Below are 22,695 nucleotides of genomic sequence, written 5' to 3' on the forward strand. Positions count from 1 at the left end.
TAACATTATTAAGCTTGAGCTGCAAAAAAAGAAACAATTGTGGAGGGAATTTAAAGAGAAAGGTGACTAGCAGGCACAGGAACAGTATAAAGCTCAGGCCAGGATGGTAACAAGGATGGTAAGAAAAGCAAAAGCGGATTAAGAAAGAAAATTGGCCATGCAGGCTAAAGAGAATCCCAAACAGTTTTTTCAATATATTGCAAGTAAAAGAAAAAATGCTCATGGCAGAATGATTTTAAAAAATGCTGAGGGTAGGGAGGTAACCGAATCAGTTGATATAGTGGAATTACTGAGCGAGCACTTTGCAAGAGTATATCATCCAGGTGGTGACATTGCAGGAATGGAAGAACCAACAGCTTATACTGGAATTGTGATGAATGAAGGAGGTAACTAGTCTATTACAAAACCTCAATGTCAATACATCTGTGGGATTGGATGGTATACCAGCTCGTGTCGTATGCGAAGCGGCTAAAGAATTGTCAGTGCCCTTTACCATTTTGTTTAATTTGAGCCTCGTGTCTGGGTCAGTCCCAAAGGGGTGGATCCGCTGCATAAAGGTGGTTCCAAGGCTGCTGTTTAAAATTACCGGCCAATTAGCATAACAGGAATCATTATCAAGGTCTTGGAGAAAATAGTCAAGAGGAAAATACAAGATTGGATAGATGAAAATGGGATACTGTATCGGGGACAGCATGGTTTTGTGAAGGGTAGGTCATGCCTCAGTAACTTGCTCATGTTTTATAACACAGTGACGGCTGAACTGGATAAGGGTAATGGGTTTACAGTGATTCTACTGGACCTTGCTAAGGCCTTTGACGGGATACCACATGGAATTCTAATCAGTAAATTGCAGTATATGGGGATGGATATAGAGTTGGTGAGATGGATAGGAGGGTGGTTGACAGAGAGATATCAGAGAGTGGTTTATTCAGGAGTAGAGTCCACAAAGCGACCTCTGACTAACTAGTGGTGTGCCACAACGATCTGTTCTTGGACCACTTCTGTTTAATTTGTTCATTAATGATATAGGAAAGGATCTGAGAAGAACGGTTCATTTGTTTGCGGATGATGCAAAGTTGGGTAGGGCAATAGTGAATGCAGATGATGTCAAAATTTTGCAAGATGATTTGGATAGATTGGAGGTCTGGGCTAAGGAGAATGGATGTCAATTTAATGTCGCAAAATGTAAGGTTATACATTTTGGGGTGAAAAGATTAGCAGCAGTTTACGACATTGGTGGAACTGTACTCCAGGAAATTGATGAGGCACGAGATTTAGGAGTGTTGGTAGATAAGGAGTTGAAATTTAGGGGGCACATTGCAAAAGTGGCCAAATCAGCTTATCAAATCACTTGGTTGCTGAAAAATACATGCAGGTTATTGTTCCTCTGTATCGAGCCTTGATAAGACCCCATCTCGACTACTGTGCCCAAATTTGGTGACCTAGGTTTCTTCTTGATGGGGAGGAGGTTGAGAGGATCCAAAGGCGAGTGACCTAGATGATAGCAGGTCTGTGGAATGAACCTTATGAGAACAGGTTGAGGATTTGTAGGTTGCAAAAATTGGTTGATAGGAAGAGGAGGGGAGATATGATTGAGACATTCAAATTACTGAAGGGTTTCTATAAAATTAATTCAGAAGATATTTTTGAGAACAGGGCTGGTTGTGGGAGGATTAGGGGACATCCATGGAAACTGGGCAAAAGTGTGGTTAGTAAGGGTGTGAGAACTGGGTTCTTTACTTTTAGAGTGGTGAATGAGTGGAATGGGCTACCAGAGTCTGTGGTGGATGCTGTGACAGTGAATGAGTTTAAGGCGAGGTGATAGATACTGTATAAATGTCAAATAGTTGTGATGAATATGATTTGGGGCCTCCCTCGATGAGTCTAAGGACTCCCTGGAGTTGCCCATAATAATAGTAATATTATCAGATGCCAGCCTTTACTGGCACATATGAAGTTCATCCTCCCACAATAAATTCATCACAACAAATGGGTATTATCAAGAGTCTTGTATACAGAGCTCATACAATCTGCTCTTCTGATCCACTTCTGTTAGATGAACTGAATAATATTAAAAGCAATCTGACATGCAATGGATACAAAAAACTACCATTAAAACATTATCAATTATCATCCTTCTACCAGACTACAATCACATGTAAAAAGAATTTCAATACCCCACATTGGAACAAATAGCAAGGATTCTTTGTACATTCAATCTATGTGCTTCCTTCAAACCATCCACAAAGGATACATTAAAATCTCTTTCCTTACCAGAAGTCTATCAATTACCCTGCTCATGTCATCATTGCTATTTTGAACAGACTGCCATTCTGCCTTAATTAGTATGGAAGAACATCAAGATTGTATCACATTTTTGGAATCTGACAATTCTGGCCATTCTTCTCACACTCTTGAAAAATGTCTGTCAGGTACTCTAAATAAAAGTTGGTGAGAATAGGAGAGAGTGGACTTTTAGAGCATCTAGAAGACATCCATTTTGCGTTCAGGAAGAAATATGAAATTAAATGGCTTCTCAGAAAGGACTACACATCTATTTGACTCTTACAAGCCTAACTTAAATAACATGGAAACAGAGAGTCGAGTTCTAATCAATCCCATACATTTCAGGTGTCTCAGAACAGATTTCCAGAATTATGAAAAAATACATTTTAGCAGGTACTTTTACAGTATATCTATCAATAAATTATCAATTTGCTTTTCCCTCTTCAAAAGATAAATGAACCCCTCATCTCTCCCTGGTGTATACAAAGTTCCTTGTGACTGCCACCTATTGTCATCAGACAAATCAAATACTGAATAGAAAGAAAATATGAGAACATCAATCTTATATTTATTACAGGAAATCTGATAAATCTGGCTTAAAATCTGTCTGAAATTCACTTTCTTCAATGTGGTCTATAGAAATTTCAGTATTTAAATAAGATTGCCTTGCTTTAAAGAGTGTGATGGCTTATAGGCCTGCTTTCACTGCCCGAACCTGAATCATAACGACTGTCTATGTTTATCTAAAATATGGGAAAGTCTTATCAGATTACCACACCGATAAAGGATTTTTTTCCCAGTTATTGATGATTAACCTATGTTTCCTCAGTTTTACCATCATGCTCTTGTATGTATAACATCACATGGCATTTTCTGTCCAAATCAATCCATTGTTGGTGTTTTACTTTGTAATCAACAGTCATTGCCACCAATGATGAACTGTAATTTTCAGACTGAAATATTTGGCTTTATCTTAATAAATTGTATTACAGTACTTATTCCTTGTCTTTTTGTGTAAATAATTATTTACACATTAATATTAATTACACATATTAATTATAATTAATATTAACTCTATGGCACAAGTATCTAAAAGAGCAAATATGCTTCCGGTTTTAGTCATGAAGAAACATTAGCGAGTAGCAGGTATTACGGATTATGGTCAAAATATGCAAGAAAATTTTAGTTTTTCATCATAAAACAAGTCTGTTTTTCATATTGTGAATGCACATAAATTACAGTTATCTCTTACAATAAATACATTTTTAATGAAATTAATAAATTCATTTATTATATTATCTGGTAACCTCCATGGAGTCATTATGGGAGGCCCACTCAACCAGCAACATGTATATCACAATTAGCTTTGAAGTTATTTACACTACCTGCACTCAAACAATGCATTCCATGCATTCCACTCATAACTTTCCATACAAAAAATGTACTACTCACACCCTTCTTCCCCACATTTAGTTCAATACCTTAATCTTACATATATACAGTATGCATGACATATGTAATAGACAATCTATTATTTAAAAATTGTACTTTCCTCAAAATATAATTTCCTTAATAAAATAAACCTTTATTTATAAACAAAAATTGAACAATCCAATTAAATACTGTAGTACATCTATACATCTTCCAACACCTTTACCCTAAAGTAGATGCACAATTGTAATAAAGCATTATCCTAAGCTTATTATTGCAGCTCACGATGCGAATTAGCTTAGTATAATTAAATGCTTCAAAATTGTACATAATGAAAATGCTTTTTAATAACATTATTTTAAAAAATACAATTACCTTCCAAAGACAAAAGACTGGATCCTATTATTCCTTACTATTTGTACTGCTGTCAGTTGCATATTCTGGTCCCTCACCAAAGTTGGTGGGGATAACTTTTGTTCCACCGGTGCTACTTTCTCTATTTTACCCTAATCTTAGCATTATAACATCACCTAAAGACAAAGCTAATGTCCTGGCTTCATTCTTTTCCAATTCCTCCATAGGTAACCATGGCAAAATATCTCCTCCTTTGCCTACACGTTCCATCTCATGCTGTGCCTGACTTTCTGCCAGAAGTACATCAGAAGAATTGTGAATAACTTAGATATCACAAAGGCAGCAAGTCGTGAGGAAATTCCACGCATTGTACTTATGCAATGTGCTCCTGCACTAAAACCTGTTGTTTATCATCTATTCATTAAACTTTGCTCACCTGGCATTCACCCTGAAGTATGGAAGAAAGCCTATATACAATGGGTTCCCAAAATACGAGATAAATTTCTACCATCAAGCCATTGACCTTTCATTGCCTGAGAACTGCTGTCTAATCAGTGACCACTACTCTGGATTTTGCCAGTCTAGATCCAGAGAAGATCTGGCCTATGTCAAGTGCCTCTGGACCTATTTGATGGAGGAGGGCTGGTATCAAAGACTTCTCAAGTTACTATCGTTTGGACTGTCTTCGCTCTTGTGAAACTGGATTGCCAGTTTTCTCTCAGATCGATCTCAACATGTAATGTGGATGGCATTCTCTCCTCAAACTTTCCTTTCAATGCCAGTATCCCTCACGACTGTCATTTCACCTACCCTCTTCCTGATTTATATAAATGACCTGCTCTCATTGGCTGCAAACCCTATTCATACTTTTGCTCATGACAGCACACTCTACTCATCCTATTCACATGACAGGTCTTCGGTACTCAAACATCTCAAGTTTCATCTGTAATAAGTGCCCTGAATACCGATCTCCATAGTATATTCTTGACTGGGATAAAAACAACCTGGTCAACTTCACTGCTTCCAAAACACAGTTTTGCCTTATTTTCTTACAAAAAAAAAAACCTCAGATCTCTACTTATTTTTGATAATGCTCAGCAAAACAGTCGAGACCAAATCTCTTCTCAGACTAATACTTACTCCAAACCTTTCCTGGCCCAATCATATGACTTCTACAGAATCATCCATTTTCAAAAAACTTGGCATCCTTTTCTGTTGCAGATGGTACTTCTGTTGAACAGTAACTTACTCTGCATAAATCCCAAATCCGAATAACTTTGGAATACTGCTCTCACATTTGTGGTGATGCACCTAAGACCTTCCTAAAAATTCTTGACTGTTCAGATACGGATAGTATGGCTGATTAATGATACATCTTACTTTTACTCTCTTCCGCTTTCCCATAGAAGATCAGTTTTTGCATTGTGCCTATTTTACAAATATTTACATAGAAACTGTTCAGCAGAACTAGCATCCACTAGTGGAAGGAATAAAAACCTGCTTATACATATATATATATCTGATGATAGCTTCCTTCTAAGTTGTCTATTACATCACCTAAACTCTTCTTATCTGACATGCACTATAGAGTGCATTTATTAATCTGTCCGTATACTTCACATTCCAATGTCTAAAGATGGCCAAGTCTTAGTGATGCACCCCTGCACTATTGGTACAAACATCCATGTGACCATATCTATGCAGTGAAATCTTGGTTTGGGGTAAGTGGAACTATTACTTCCTCATCTTTACTTTTGGTGTCCACCTCATTATGGCTGCACAATTTTCTGTGTAACTTGTACAATTTTGCCGTATGTCTCTTGAATTTCAGCTTCCCATTCACCATACTCTCTCAAATACAGTAAGTTATTTCAATACATCTTAATCCATCTTCTAAGGCCAAGGTACACAATCTTATACTCAGTGTTGATAAGTGCAATTTTTCCAAAGATCTAAAACTATAGAAGAAATACTGTATGGCACAAAACAGATCAAGAACAAATCTCTTCTCAGACTGATACTTGAACAGAATGCCAAAGTCCAGCAGAGTTGTGCAAATGGTCCAAGCCTACAACATGTTGGTCAGTTGTCCGTCATTTCATAAGTGCCATCATTGTCCTATATCAAGAGGTTCCGATGTACCAAGAGTTCTGCCATGATGTGCAGAGGGCATTTGGGGAGATCATGAACTGTTAACACAAATGATAATCACAGGCATGTGATGGAGCAAGCGTTACAGTCTCCAAAATGCAGTCAACACCGAACAGCAGTAAAACTTGAGATACCATGATGGTTACTACAGAGAATCCTTAAGGAGCTGGGTGCCTTTTCGTACATCATTCAGATGGTCAGTGTTTGACAGGAACAGATTATGCTGCTCAGCAGGAATACTGTACACATGCACTAGTCAGTGTATATGAGGATCTGTCCTTCCTTGATAATATCTGGTTCTTGGGCACATTTCCATCTGATCAGTTGTATAAACAGATGAATCAACAGGTTTCTTGTTTCTCAAGACCCAACCTTTTCCAAGAGAAACCTCTTTGCAGCAAGAAAATCACTGTATGGTATGCAGTTTCTAGCCATGACATAATTCAGTCGTACTTCACCGAAGAGGGTGGTGCAACCCTAAACTTGAATAGTGAATGCTACATCAAGAATGTGTTGGTTCCAGGATTTGCATAGGATGTGTCATGCAAAAAACATTCCAATTTATGCACAGTATTCCAAAAGGATGGAACAATTTGTTGCACATCATGTGATTCTAGAGCCTGTTTATCAGAACATTTCCCTGGGAGGCTCATTTCAAGGTTCACAGAATTCTCATACCCTTCACATTCTCATGACTTCCCATTGCTTGATGCCTTTATTTAAGGTATGTTGAAGAAATGGGTATTCCACCATGACCTGTCTTCAAACATTGATGAACTATGGGATGAAATAAAGATACTAAGAAATTATAAACTTGGTTTAATCCTTTATCCAAGAGTAAACAAAGAAGTTTGTGCCTGAACTATTTTCAGGACTGGGCCAACTTGTATATATAGAAACTAATGACTTCACATCACTTGCCTTAGTATCCCATAATGCAAAGCACATATGCTTACAGGTCTGCATAATGCTATGCATTATGAGAAGGGTCACTACCCAGAGCAGTTTCGACCTTTATTGAGGTCTCATCAGTGGGAGCCAGATCCAGACATGATACTAAGGTTGAAGTAATGCAGAAGTCATATTTTCATATACAAGTAGCCAAAAGGCCTTCTATATATGAGTTCAGGAACAAAGTTTGTTTGTGTACACTTGGATAAAGGATTAAACCAAGTATATAATTTCTTGGTATCTTTAATTTATAATATAACCAAGAGGAAAAACTTCCAACAACTATGGGATGAAATTACATGATATGTCCAACAGAGGTCACAACTCTTATTCTCCAAGATGACATAGAACCTTCATGTGCTACATCTGTCTTGAAAAACAAGGTGTTCCAACAGGAAACCCGTTTCGAGCATGTAATCTACCGTCTATAATGCTTTAGTTGACCAAGATTCCACCGATAGCTGTTGATGCACATATCGCAGGTAAACATATATTGCTTTGTTAATAAGCTCATTTCCTCCATAAATATGTATTGTAGTTATTCAGTACTTTTTTATTTATTTATTTTTACACCATACCGCACAAACTGATCTATAGTTTACACCTCCATTCCACTATTAAGAAATGAGACTATCTTACTCTCCTCCCAATCCTTGGGCACCTTTCCCTAGTCGGACATTCACTGAAAAACATGGTCAACAGAGCCATCAGTTCAAGCATATAAGCTGCTGTCATTAATACTTCATTCAACCAAGATTCAACATTACATATCAGTACATTTTCTTAAAACGTAGTGAAATCTCATTTACCTTGTGAAAACACAAGGTAATAGTGTTTATTAATTTATTTATTGATTAAATTTAATGCCATATATTTCAGTTTAAAACTTACAGACCATCATAGTAATTTATAAAAAAACAGTTCTTACAAAGCAGAATGAAACAACTGATTTATTTAAAATAGAATGAGCTGTATGATGTTATCACCAATAGCATTATGCTGTAACTGAAGAAAAGGTTAATCATAACAGTGCGTGTGTGTAACTTATGTCATAGTACATCTATCTGAAGATCTGTAGAATATCTAGTTGGTTTCTTGAGGCCTTATTATTATTCAGACCTCCATGGAGTCAAAAGACTCATCCTGGGAGGTCCTTCCTAGGAAACACACCACTCCTTGAATTCATTGACCATTCTTGCTCTCAGCACTCTATCAGACAATGCATTCCACGGTTCAACCATCCTCTATGCAAAGAAACCACTCCTCACTCAATCATATCACCTCTCCTTTTATCTACCAAACTCTGCAGTCCACATTCCCTCAGCCAATTCTTATGACATTGTACAGTCCTGAAACCATCTTTGTTATCTGCCTCTGTACCCTTTTCACAGTTAATTCATCCTCTTCAAATCCTGTGGACCAAATTTGAGAACAGTAATCTAAGTGTGGTCTGATCAGGGTCTTATACAATGGAATGATAACTCTTATCTCTGCAGCTCAGATATATTCGAATTTCTTAATATTGCAACAATTCTCTGGGTTACCTTCATCACCTTTAAAATATGTTCCCTGAATTTCAGGTTTCCATCAATCACCACCCCAGATCCCTTGTCTCCCCTACTTCCTCCAGTATAGTTCCTCCATTCGAATACGCAGCCTCCCACTGATGTATCCCAAACTTCAAGACTTTACATTTTGCTGCATTAAACCGATGAAAAAAGACGAAAGTTTAATTGTTGTTTATATTGTGTTTTTTTTGGTTACCGAGAAGGCGAGGTCAGAGTCAGACACATCTGCAGTGGACGAGAAGAAGATAAGTTTTCATTATTTAATATAGTTAAATATAGTTTTACTTATAGTATGGCGTAAGTAAATTACTTACAGTAGAGCATATAACATTCTATAGAGAGCGTTCAGTATTTAGTGTTTCATAGTAGTTCCTCAGCACTAAATGAATGATGGTGGCAGTCACAGCTCCAAGTGCAAATGGCGTGTCACCAAGTTCTCCCCATTTAACAACTGTTTTGCGTAACAAATTACAGGATTTTGTAGCTTCTGGTGCTTGTGGTATGTATGCATCCCGGCAGTTGGTTATGTGGCAGGTGGGGGAAGGGGGAGTACATATATGCCAAAATGTAGGCAATGAGAAGAACCTAGTGAGTTAGAGATTACAATAACCAACCTCATTGCATCAGGGGTGGGAGAATCTCAACCTAGAGAGAAGAGTAGTGTGATAGAGGATGAGAATAATGAGTGAAATATGAATGAAACAAGAGTGGGAAGTATGGAAAGTTTAAGTAATTGTGAAGTTATTGGAGATGGTCTTATTTAGGAAGATGAATGGCGAGCAAAAGTGGCTAACCTGCAGAGAAAGCTACGAGTTGAAAAAAGAGGCAGAATGTCTCGGGAATGAGATGAGAAGTGTTAAAGATGAGATTAGGTGAATAGAAGAGATGAAAGCAAAGTGAATCAGAGTAGGATAGAGAGAGTTATGGGAATGATAGGAGAGAATGAAAACAGCAGAAGAGAGGGAATTAGAAGAATGCAAGGGAGTGCTGGAACCAGGGATAGAGTAATGACAGGTAAGTAGGGGAGTATAGAGAGAAAGTGTTAGAGGAGAGAGAGAGAGCGAGTGATGCAGGTGAGCAATCTAAGAACAAAGTGGTAAGAGAGGTGATGTATGGAGACTCAATGATCCGTGGTATGCAAGATAGGGTGCCAGAGGAGTGTTTGCCTGGAGGAACAATAGAAAGTGTGGCTATGACCTTAAGTGGGGTGAAAGGATGGATGAAATGATTGTTGATGGTGGGCATGAATGACTTAAGAGGCAGTGTAAATCAGATGGCAAGAAATTCCAGATTCATGCTTGAGGTTGTACGAAAGAAAATGCAGAGAGGAAAGATAGTGTATGTGTTGACCAGGTATGATAATGATAAGCTGAGCACAAAAGCTGTAATAATGAACAGCATAATAGCCAGAATGTGTCAGAAGAGAGGATTTTAACATGTGGATGCTTGGAAGGCATTTGAGAATAGAAAGGAACTGTGTGTGAGACACCGATTGCATTTAAATGAGGAAGTATGTAGACATCTGGAGAGATTGCTGTTTATTGAGTGAGTCACTGGGAAATGCAGAAAAACTAGAATTACCAGGGCGGATGGCAGCAGGGGTGGCCTCTTGTGGGAATGGGTACTTGGGAGAAGGAGGACGATATCAGATAACACTGAGTCTGGAGGGGATAATGATAGGTATAGAAACAGTAATGTTTTTATGCTTTATACAAATGAACGAAGTATCTAGAATAAAGGAGATGAACTGGTGGCACCAATAGAATCATCCTGGCCAAAGATTATTGGAATCTCTGAGACATGGCTGATGGAAGATGATATGATAACAGGAATAAAAGCAGGTATAGTATTTTTCAGCAGGATAGGAAGGGAAAATGTGGTTAAGGAGTACTACTCATGATAAATGATGACTTAAGTCCTCTAAGAGCAGAGGCTTTGGAAGGCAGTGACATTAATAGTTTTGAAAGCATATGGTGTGCAGTAGAAGTGGGCAAGACAGCATGTTTAGTGGGGTGTTGCTACAAACCAAGGAGCACAGAGGGTCAGGAGATGTTCAGGCAGTTGAATCGATCAGGCAGTACCATTCAATCGTTACATGAAGTAATGATTGAATGGAATTTCTAGAATTCTTGCAGGACAACACGTAATAGAGAGAACAAGAGGTTCAAGAGTTTTCGATTTGGTCATAGCATCAGAAGAGCTGATAATAACTAAAATGACACCCCCCCCTGCCAGTTGGAGAGAGTGACCACGTGGTTTTGACTTGGAAGATGAATAGGCACATAGGAGTATCAAAGAGAATGGAATGTATGTGGAATTATAAGATGGGTGATTATAATAGTCTTAGATATCAACTTGGGGCAGTTCCATAGAGAGCAGGACTGGAGGGCCAGGATATCATTTTCAGTGCTATCCCAGCCCTCAATTTCCCAAGTATATAGTGCTTGGGAAATTGTGAAGAAATATTTATTAGCAGCAATAGCAAGCTGTATTCCACGAGTGAAGAAGCAGATGCAATTTGGTGTGAAGTGGATGACAAACAATATCAAGAAAGAGGTTATGGAAGAGATACAAGGAGAGGAGTGAATAGCAGATGAATGAAAAATATAAGACTCAGGCCAGGAGAGTGACTAGTATTGTAAGAAAGACAACACTGGAATATGAGAAGAGATTGACACTAAGATCCAAAGAAAATCCTAGGGAATTTTTTATTTATGTGGTCCATGGGAGGAGAAATGATTGTAGAAGAATGACATTGTGGGATAAAAATGGAAATAGAGTGACTGATGTAAAGGACATAGTGGAGTTGTTCAATGAATACTTTATAGGAGTATTTCATCCTGGAGAAGTAAGATTTTTAATACTAGAAGGATAGGGCAAGTTCGAGGTTTAGAGGTGCAAGAGGAGAGTGTGTTCCAAATACTGAGTACTCTGGATGTCAATAAAGCTATGGGACTAGGTGGTATTTCACCACAGGTTTTGAGAAAATGTGCTAAGGAACTGACAGCTGCATTGACCTGGCTTTTCAGTGAAAGTCTAGCTACAGAAAAGGTACGCAAGTGATGGAAGGAAGGTAAAATAGTGCCATTGCATAAGGGCAGTAGCAGACTGGAAGTGTCTAATTATAGGCCAGTTTTGTTTCATTGGTAGTTGTTGAGATCTTGAAGAAATTAGTGAGGGATCGTATACTGCATTGGGCAGATGAGGGTAATGTTATCTGTGAGAGTCAACATGGGTTTGTTAAGGGGTGCTCTTGCTTGAGTAATATGATTGCCTTTTATAATAAAGTGATAAGAGCAGCTGATGGCATACACTGCCATTTTTTTGGATTTTGCAAAGGCATTTGACAGGGAGTCACATGATAAGCTAATATTTAAGTTGCAGCACGTGGATTTAGATGTCAGGTTAGTCAACGGGATTCAGGATTGGCTGTCTGATAGGTATCACAGAGTTATGTATGATAAGGCAATATCAAGGAGGCAGAAGGTTACAAGTGGGGTCCCACTTGTAACCTTCAGCAAGATCAAGAGCACATCTTAACAAATCCTTAACAAATCCACAGGTAACATTACGCTCATCTGCCCAATGCTGTATATGGCCCCTCACTAATTTTTCCAAAATGTTTTTAATTTTTTATAAATTATCATTCTTGGTTTTAATATCAATTTTAAAGAAATATTTACGATGTGTTATTCTAATCCAGTGATGGCGAACCTTTTTTCCCAGGTGTGTCAAACATTTTTTTTTTTTTTTTAAATATTGATGTTGTTGATATGCCACTTGCATACATGTATTATAAATTTAACTACATAATCATAGATGCTGACTTATACATATCATATTAGGCTATTTATTTAATAGGACATTGATATAAAATCTATGAATTCATGTTATACAATTAATTTAATAAAGTGAAATTACAAACTTACATTTAATGACTTTTCTGTTGCTGAGTGCTGGTAGAAAGTTGCTTTATAGAAAGGCTATAGTGTGTACATTTTAATGCTACACAGGCAGCACTCAAATCATTGCTCTTTCGATTTGATATTATTTAAGGCAAAAAATACAGTTTTGCAAGAGTATGTAGAAAAGAAAATTGTTAGAAGAGCTTTAGCAAAGATTTTAAGAGCATGAAAGTTTTCGGGAAGGCTATTTCACATGCTTACACATGAATATCACAGTCTGAATTTTTACACGCGGTATCATGCAGACGTTTCCGCTCAAGTTCTTCTAATTCATTTCCAAGAGCAATAAACTTTCTTTTCCAGATAGGATTACACTGGAAGTCGGCTAGTTGCATTTCTAGATCTTTTAAATCCAACCACTCAAAGCCATCTAATTTAAGATCCATGAATTCTGTTTCATCAGGATACTTTATGAATTGGATTGTTTGTTCCAAAATTCGAAATTGCTCAAATCTAGAAGAAAACTGCTCAGTTACTGACTTCAGAACTTTGATAGATTGGTTGATATGTTGTACACGATTTTTGGGGCTGGTTTCGTTAAAAAAATTTTTCACTCCTGGGAAATACTTAAAATTGTTACTTTCTAAATCACGTTGAAATATTTTGAGTTTATTCTCAAAGCTCTTGATCGTGCTAAACATAACATCGACAGATTTTCCGAAACTTTGCAATTGTATATTAAGTTCATTCAGGTGCAATGAAAAATCTGTGAAAAACATCAGCTTACTGAGCCAAGCAGAATCGTTCAACTGAGAAAGTTCATGCTCCATGCCCTTCGTATTTAAATATAATTTAATTTCATTTAAACATTCAACAAACCGTTCAAGTATTTGGCCACGACTCAACCATCGAATATTATTGTACATTAATAGACCATTGTACACTGATTCAACTTCGCTTAAAAGTGAATTAAATTCTCATTTGTTTAAAGCCCTGGCAGCAATAAAATTAATTACCTTTGTCACAATTCTCATCACATCATCCCATTCCTTTAAGCCTGATTTCGCACACAGTGTCTCCTGATGTATAATACAATGGAAACAAACCAGGGGATGACCAACATATTCTGTAAATTGTTTGATAAAACTGACATTACGGCCAACCATATTAGACATATGCGACTGTGTTGTTAAAGTGTTCTGTTTCTCACAGAACACTTTAACAACACAGTCGCATATGTCTTTACCTGTCATGTTTTGAGGTAAATTTTCTAACTTTATCAATTCCTCGTGCATAGAATCACCGTGAACATACCTTGCAATAATAGCCAATCGAGCTGATGACGTAATATCTGTAGTTTCATCGAGACAAATGGAAAAACAATGGCATGAGTTCAAGTCTTGTTGTATTTGATTTTCTATACTAGCATTCATTGATATAACTCTGTCTTTAATAGTATTCCTACTTAATAGTAACTCTTTCATGCGCTTTACAATAGCTTCCTTATTATGAAAGTCCTCAAATAAAAATGGTGCACACTTTATGAAAGCTTCTTTAATATAATCACCATCACTAAGTGGTTTCCCATGTTCAACAATAGTATATGAAATACTGTAACTTGTGGCTACTAAATTTGAAGGCCCTGAAACAAATTTAATTAAACTCCCTGATTGTGATTCTGCCAGTTTTAGATGTTGCTATATGTATTCTTTATGTTCTTCAAAAGTTTTTTATAGGAGCCATTTGTGCTTAGTTTCAAAATGTTTTCTTATATTCCAAATTCTACTCATAGATAGCTCACCACACAATTTACAGATAACTTTATCGCCTCTATCAATAACACCATATTGTTCAGCCCAGGCATCTAGGAAATTTCTTCCACTTCCTTTCTGTGATAATTTTAGTTTTTTTATTAGTGCTAGCTGCAATTGTAAAAGGGTTCACAAATTAAAAAAGAGCACAATTATATAAAGCGGTAATTAAGCAGTAATAGAGGGCTACATGGTGTGTAGTGTTTGTAGAGAGCTCCTGAACAGATAAGTATTATTTTCATTAATAATTGATAAATTTGCTTGAATCATAGTATTATTTACTCTTCGTATCTTAGCGTGTCTGGGTGATTTTTGTGTGTCTTCTGAGTATTTTAAATAGTAAATTGATAGATACGATAATTTGTGCACATGGCTCCCATCAAGACGAATACAAAGATGGCATCCAGGTCGCCATATTGGTCTAAAAATTTTAATTTAAAGGATTTGATTCAGTGCACTGTTTGCGAAATGTATGCATTGAGGAGAGCAGTTGGAGTCTGGTTAAACAACGATAGTGGAGTGAATGTGTGCAGAAAGCATAAGGAATGTGAGGATTTAAAGAGTGTTTCAGGTCGTGAGAGTGATATCGTTGTTTAAAGTGAGAATGTAGAAAATAGTGATATGCGAGGTATGAATAGTGATATTTGCGAGGTAGTACCAGATAGCTGCGAGAGTGGTGTTGAAAGTGAGAATGAAGGTAAACATACAGAACGGAAAATAAAAATGATGAGAGAGAGATAGCCTTGTTACATGGAGCAATACACAGGGCAAATCAGCAGCTGGAGTACTGGCAAAAATTGTTTACCGATCATACAGACTTAATAAAGGGCAAAAGTATGATAGGAAAAATAAGAGTATGATAGTGAGTGTAAACAAAATGAAAAAGTGAGTGTTGTAAGGTGATTGTTTAGTAAGAGGTGTAATAGTTGAGAGTTTAACAAAATCGTACCAACCTGGTGCAAACGTTAAGGATATAAGCGAGTCAATTAGAATGCAAAATCAGCAAGTGAAAGAATTGATAGTAGTAGCAGGTACAAATGATATGAAAGGAGACAAAATGGCTACGAGAGAGGATTTGAAGGAATTACTTGAGCAAAAGAGAAGAGTGAGAGAGTTAGGATGGTGAGTCTGTTGCCGCAGTATGACAGTGAAGAGTATAGAAGGAGGGCCATAATTGCTAATGACATGAGTGAATTATGCAGGAGGAGTGGTGTGGGATGTATGGAGTGAGTTCGATGGGTGAAAGGATTTATATAAGATGGATGGTTTACATTTGAATGGATTTGGGGTATGGAGACTTGAAAAGGTGTTCAATGTAGTCGAAGTGGATGTGCAGAATAAGGGAAACTAGAGTTATTAAGCGGGAGGAGGGGGAAATAGATATGTAGACTTTAGGGAGACAGTTGAGTGTATGAATGTGTGCAATATTCCTGAGCGAGTATGAATGACAACAAATCAGAATGGGATAGTTAGTATAAGGCATCAAAATAGGGATGGAAAGATGGGCTTCTGTAATTCATGTATACTAATGCAAGAAGTATTAGGAACAAGAAGGAAGAATTTTTGTCCTTGGTAGGCACTTCCGGGCCACAGATTATTGGCATTGGTGAAACATGGCTAACAGAGAATGATATAGCTAGTGGGATTGAATGTGAGGAGGTATGGGGTGTTCAGGAGTGACAGGGAGAATAAAATGGGGGGGGAGGAGGAGTGTTATTGATGATAGCTGATGAGCTACAGCCAAGGAGAATAGAAGTGGAACTGCAGGATAGAACAAAGAGCACATTTGAGGCTATTTGGTGTGAGATTAAAACTAGCAAAACAAAATATACAGTTGGGTGCTACTATAGACCAGGTGATGGAATAGATGGTGGAGATGGTATGCATAAGCAAATAAAAGAAATGAGTGGAAGGAGGGTAATTATTATGGGAGATGTCAACTATGGTAACATTGATTGGAAGAAGGAGAGGACGCATGGGAGGAAGGAATTTGATTTTATGCGGTTATTAAGGGATAACTATCTGGGACGGCATGTAATGGAAAATACTAGGGATCAGAGAGTGCTTGACCTAGTAACTGCATCTGAAAATTTGGCTGTAACGAATATGACCATGTTGCCACCAATTGGTGAGAGTGATCATACGGTCTTGACTTGGGAGGTGGCTAAAAGTGGCTCAATTTACAATTAAGACAGGGTACATGTGGAATTATCAAGCTGGCAAGTATGAAAAGTTTAGGAGTTTGATTGGTTCAGTGCGATGGCATGTAAAACTGCAAGGTTAGATTCTGATAGTGCATGGGAGGTGGTTAAGAAGTGTTTGCATGAGGCAATGGCTGACTGTATACCTAGAGTCCGAATAATAAATCAAGTAGGGATTAAAGGGATGAATAACACCATTAAGCTTGAGCTGCAAACAAATAAACAACTATGGAGGGAATTTAAGGAGAAAGGTGACCAGCAGGCACACGAACGGTATAAAGTACAGGTCAGAAGGGTAACGATTGTGGTAAGAAAAGCAAAAACGGATTATGAGAGAACATTAGCCATGCAGGCTAAAGAGAATCCCAAACAATTTTTTCGATATGTTGCAAGTAAAAAAAAATGTATATGGCAGAATGATTTTAAAGAATGCCGATGGCAGGGAGGTATCTGAATCAGTTGATATAGTTGAGTTACTGAGCGAGCACTTTTCAACAGTATATCATCGAGTGACATTGCAGGAATGAATGAACCAATAGATTATTTGGGAATTGTGGTGAATGAAGTGGAGGTGAATAGTCTATTACAAAACCTCAATGTCAATATATCTGTGGGATTAGATGGTATACCAGCTCGTGTCGTACATGAAGCGGTTAAAGAATTGTCAGTGCCTTTGACCATTTTGTTTAATTGGTGAGAGTGATCATAGGGTCTTGACTTGGGAGGTGGCTAAAGGTGGCTTAATTTACTATTAAGACAGGGTGCATGTGGAATTATTGGGCTGGTAAGTATGACAAACTTAGGAGTTTGATTGGTTCAGTGCCATGGCATGTAAAACTGCAAGAGTTAGATTTTGATAGTGCATGGGAGGTGGTTAAGAAGTGTTTGCACGAGGCAATGGCTGACTGTATACCTAGAGTCCGAATAATAAATCAAGTAGGAGTTAAATGGATGAATAACACCATTAAGCTTGAGCTGCAAAGAAATATACAACTATGGAGAAAATTTAAGGAGAAAGGTGACCAGCAGGCACATGAACGGTATAAAATGCAGGCCAAGTTAGTCCCGAGGGGGTGGAAAGAGGGGAAAATGGTTCCACTGCAAAAAGGAGGTTCCAAGACTGCTGTTGTAAATTACCGACCAAATAACATATCAGGAATCGTTGTCAAGGTCTTGGAGAAATTAGTCAAGAGAAAAATACAGGATTGGATAGTTGAAAATGGGATACTGTATGGGGGACAAAATGGTTTTGTGAAGGGTAGATCATGCCTCAGTAACTTGCTCACGTTTTATAACACAGTGAGTGCTGAACTGGATAAGAGTAATAGGTTTACAGCGATTCTACTGGACTTTGCTAAGGCATTTGACAGGATACTACATGGAATTCTAATCAGTAAACTGCAGCATATGGGGGTGGATATAGGGTTGGTGAGATGGATACGAGGGTGGCTGATGGAGAGATATCAGAGAGTGGTTATTCAGGAATAGAGTCAAAAAGGCAGCCTGTGACTAGTGGTGTGCCGCAGGGTTCTGTTCTTGGACCACTACTTTTCAATTTGTTCATTAACGATATAGGAAAGGATCTGAGAGGAAGTCTTCACTTGTTTGCTGATGATGCAAAGTTGGGTAGAGCAATAGCGAGTGCACAGGATGTCAAAATTTTACAGGTTGATTTGGATAGTTTCGAGGACTGGGCTAGGGAAAATGGATGTCAATTTAATGTGGCAAAGTGTAAGGTTATGCATTATTAGGGTGAAAAGATTAGCAGCAGTATATCACATTGGTGGAACCGCACTCCAGGAGATTGGTGAGGCCAGGGATTTGGGAGTGTTGGCAGATAGGGAGTTGAAGTTTAGTGGACACATTGCAAAAGTGGCCAAATCAGCTCATCAAATCACTTGGTTGCTGAAAAACACTTCAACAAGCAGAGACAAACAAGTTATTGTTTCTCTGTATTGAGCCTTGATAAGACCCCCTTCTAGACTACTGTGCCCAGATATGGGCACCAGGGTTTTTTTCTTGATGGGGAGGAGGGGGAGAGGATCCAGAGACGAGTGACCAAGATGTTAGCAGGTCTATGGATAGGGTGAAGATTTGTGGGTTGCAGAAATTGGTTGTTAGGCGGTAAAAGGATGATATGATTGAGACATTCAAATTACTAAAGGGTTTCTATAAGAATAATTCAGAAGATATTTTTGTAAATAGGACTGGTGGTGGGAGGACTAGGGGGCCATACTTGGAAGCTGGGCAAGAACGTGGTTAGCAAGGGTGTTAGAGCTAGGTTTTTTACATGGGCTGTTCAATAAGTAATAAGACTAATTTTACTGTGGCGAAACCACTCATCAATATTAATTTCTGTGGAATAAAGAAATGTTGCTGTCTGTATTAACAAAAGAAGTTGATAGATGGTGTATACGGGGTGATGTGCCGATCTTCTCGTGACTAAACGCAAGCTTGTTTCGGATCGCCTACGAGGCCCGATCAGTCTTCAAAATGGAAGAGTCCTTGGAACAGCGTTATGCAATTAAATTTTGTGTGTGTTTGCAAAAATCGGCATTGAACACTTTTAACATGATATGCGAAGCTTTCCATGATGAAGCAATATCGAGGGCAAGTGTTTTTCGCTGGCATAAAACTTTTAAGGAAGAAAGGCAAAATGTGGAAGATCTTGAACGTGAGGGAAGACCTTCCACGTCCATTACAGAGAACAATGATCAACACAGCAGTGATTATCATCAAGCACGTCAAAAGGCAGCGTCCATTGCTGAAGAATGGCTTCTTATTGCACCACGATAATGCAAGGTCACATACTGCTGGGTGAGTAGTGGACGTTTTGCAGAAGAACAACACAGTTATCCCACCCTCCGTACAGTCCTGATCTCACACTGTGCGATTTCTGGCTGTTTCCTCAGCTCAAGAAACCACTAAGAGGCCGCCAATTCGAAAGCAACAAAGAATGTGTAAAAGCTGCGGAGGCGGTTTTGAAAGAACTCTCAAAAAAACGGACTTTAACATGTGTTTAAGAAGTGGACGCAACGTTGGGACAAATGCATCATGTCTCATGGTAGATGCTTCGAAAAAGACCATGTAAATTATGACGATTAAAGGTAATCTGTTTTCTGTATAAATATAGTCTTATTACTTATTGAACAGCCTACGTACTTGGAGAGTAGTGAATGAGTGGAATAAGCTGCCAGAGTCTGTTGTGAGTGCCATGACTGTGAATGAGTTCAAGGCGAGGTATGATAGATACTGTGTGAATGTCGAATAGTTGTTCTTGACATGATGTTAGGGCCTCCCTCGATGAGTCTGTCGACTCCCTGGAGTTGCCCATAATAATAATAATTAATAAGAACTAACAGTTGCTGGAAATGAATTATACATCAGCAACTTAAATTACTTAAGTGGCAGACCATGCAAGACTACCACTACTTTTTTCAGCAGGGTTGCCAGATTTATTACCAGGTACGTTCGTAGCAATCTTGTTATGTTTTATTCTCTATCATGCTACTAAACGGCAGCTATTTAGTAGGTTTTGTTGCGACGTCATCGTGAGTTGTTACTATTTGCATTATTTAACAAAATTTACTGAATTTATTGCAACTATAAAAATGTTTTCATTATTTACTCAGATAAATTCAATATTTAATGCTATGAATTATATTTTCTGTTAAAGTGGTTTTAAATATATTTAAAACTTGTATTACTCAGTCGAGAGACTTGGAATGCATGCATGAACGAATTTCACACAGAAGTCAAATGAAAACTATAAGTTTATAATATATAAAGCACGTATTTATAAGTTTGTATCGTATAATATTGATAATAATTTTTACAAGTTTTTATAATATCATATGACAATGCATAAATTATAATTAAGAAAGAAAACGTAAACTTAAAACGCTTGTTGTTTATAGACTAGTTACAAAATAAAATAGAAATAAGCTAATTACAAAATATCATTCTTTCAATGAACTGAAACCTACCTTCGCCTTAACTGAGAGTGATCTTACACAATTTATCGCAGTTTTTTCATCAGAACATCAATATTTTTCAACATCCAAGGTGTGTCACCTGAAACCCACAAGTGTGCCAGTGCTGACACCGTCTGTCATAAGTTTGCCATCACTGTTCTAATCAAACTCCATATTTTTAATAAGATAGGCAGTCATTTCTGATTCAAGTTCTGGCAATGTTGCAAAGCTTCAGCATTCACCTTAAATAAGAGTTCAAATTTGTTCAACATCTAAGTAGAAGGAGTGGTTCAGACCAAAGAATGGTGTGGATTATCTATTCCATGCAGAGTTAATTCTGATTTATGAAATTTCATGTCAAAAATATATATGATCAATGTTTCTGTAATCTCACTTCTACTGAGCATCCAGTTTGTCAAAAGTAAGATAAATGGCAGTCACATGGAACTTGGGTATACAGCCTGGAGTCATTGGAGTGTGTTTATCTTTAGAAGAGGGGAAATACAATGAGTGTTTATTAATAGGAATAAAAGTTGCTACTAAATCATATTTCTTCAGAATTCTGGAAATTGGTTCTGAAATGCTGGCGATGTATGGAATTTTAACTCAATGTATTGATTCCTTATTGTTTGGGTTAGGTTTGTAGGATTCGAACAGATGTTGTGTTGTCCTTTCTGAGAAGCCATTTCAATTTCATATATATTGTTTGATAATTGAATGTTCTTCCTGTAAATGCTGAGGAGTTGACTAACTGTTGGAAGAAGCGAGAAAGAAATGTGAGAGTAATTTGCACCAAATGGTGAGAGTGATCATAGGGTCTTGACTTGGGAGGTGGCTAAAGGTGTAGAATTTACAATTAAGACAGGGTACATGGGGAATTATCGGGCTGGAAAGTATAACAAGCTTAGGAGATTGATTGGTTCAGTGCCATGGAATGTACAACTGCAAGGGCTAGAAGTTGATAGTGCATGGGAGGCAGTTAAGAAGCGTTTGCATGAAGCAATGGCTAACTGTATACCTAGAGTCCGAATAATAAATCAAGTAGGGGTTAAATGGATGAATAACACAATTAAGCTTGAGCTGCAAAAAAAAGAAATAACTATGGAGGGAATTGAAGGAGAAAAGTGACCGACAGGCACATGAACGCTATAAAGCGCAGGCCAGAAGGGTAACGAGTGTGGTAAGAAAAGCAAAACAGGATTACGAAAGAACATTGGCCATGCAGGCTAAAGAGAATCCTAAACAGTTTTTTCGATATGTTGCAAGTAAAAGGAAAAATGTATATGGTAGAATGATTTTAAAGAATGCCGATGGTAGGGAGGTAACTGAATAAGTTGATATAGTTGAGTTACAGAGTGAGCACTTTACAAGAATATATCATCCAGGTGGTGACATTGCAGAAACGAATGAACCAGTAAAGTATACGGGAATTGTGGTGAATGAAGTGGAGGTGTGTAGTCTAATGCATAACCTCAATGTCAATACATCTGTGGGATTGGATGGTATACCAGCTCGTGTTGTACAAGAAGCAGCTAAAGAATTGTCAGTACCCTTCACCATTTTGTTTAATTTGAGTCTCAGGTCTGGGTTAGTCCCGAGGGGATGAAAAGAGGTGAAAATAGTTCCACTGCATAAAGGTGGTTCCAAGGCTGCTGTTGCAAATTAACGAATGATTAGCATATCAGGAATCGTTGTCAAGGTCTTAGAGAAATTAGTCAAGAAAAGAATACAGGATTGGATAGATGAAAATGGGATATTGTATGGGGGACAACATGGTTTTGTGAAGGGTAGATCATGCCTCAGTAACTTGCTCACGTTTTATAACACAGTGAGGGCTGAACTGGATAAGAGTAATGGGTTTACAGCGATTCTACTGGCCCTTGCCAAGGCCTTTGACAGGATACCACATGGAACCCTAATCAGTAAACTGGAGCAGATGGGGATGGATATAGGGTTGGTGAGATGGATAGGAGGGTGGTTGATGGAGAGATACCAGAGAGTGGTTTATTCAGGAGTTGAGTCTAAAAGACAGCTTGTGACTAGTGGTGTGCCACAGGGCTCTG

The sequence above is a fragment of the Typopeltis vanoorti genome, chromosome 16 (genome assembly GCF_054136105.1).
Source record: "Typopeltis vanoorti isolate ZY-2024b chromosome 16, IOZ_Tvanoo_1.0, whole genome shotgun sequence".
Taxonomy (NCBI): domain Eukaryota; kingdom Metazoa; phylum Arthropoda; class Arachnida; order Uropygi; family Thelyphonidae; genus Typopeltis; species Typopeltis vanoorti.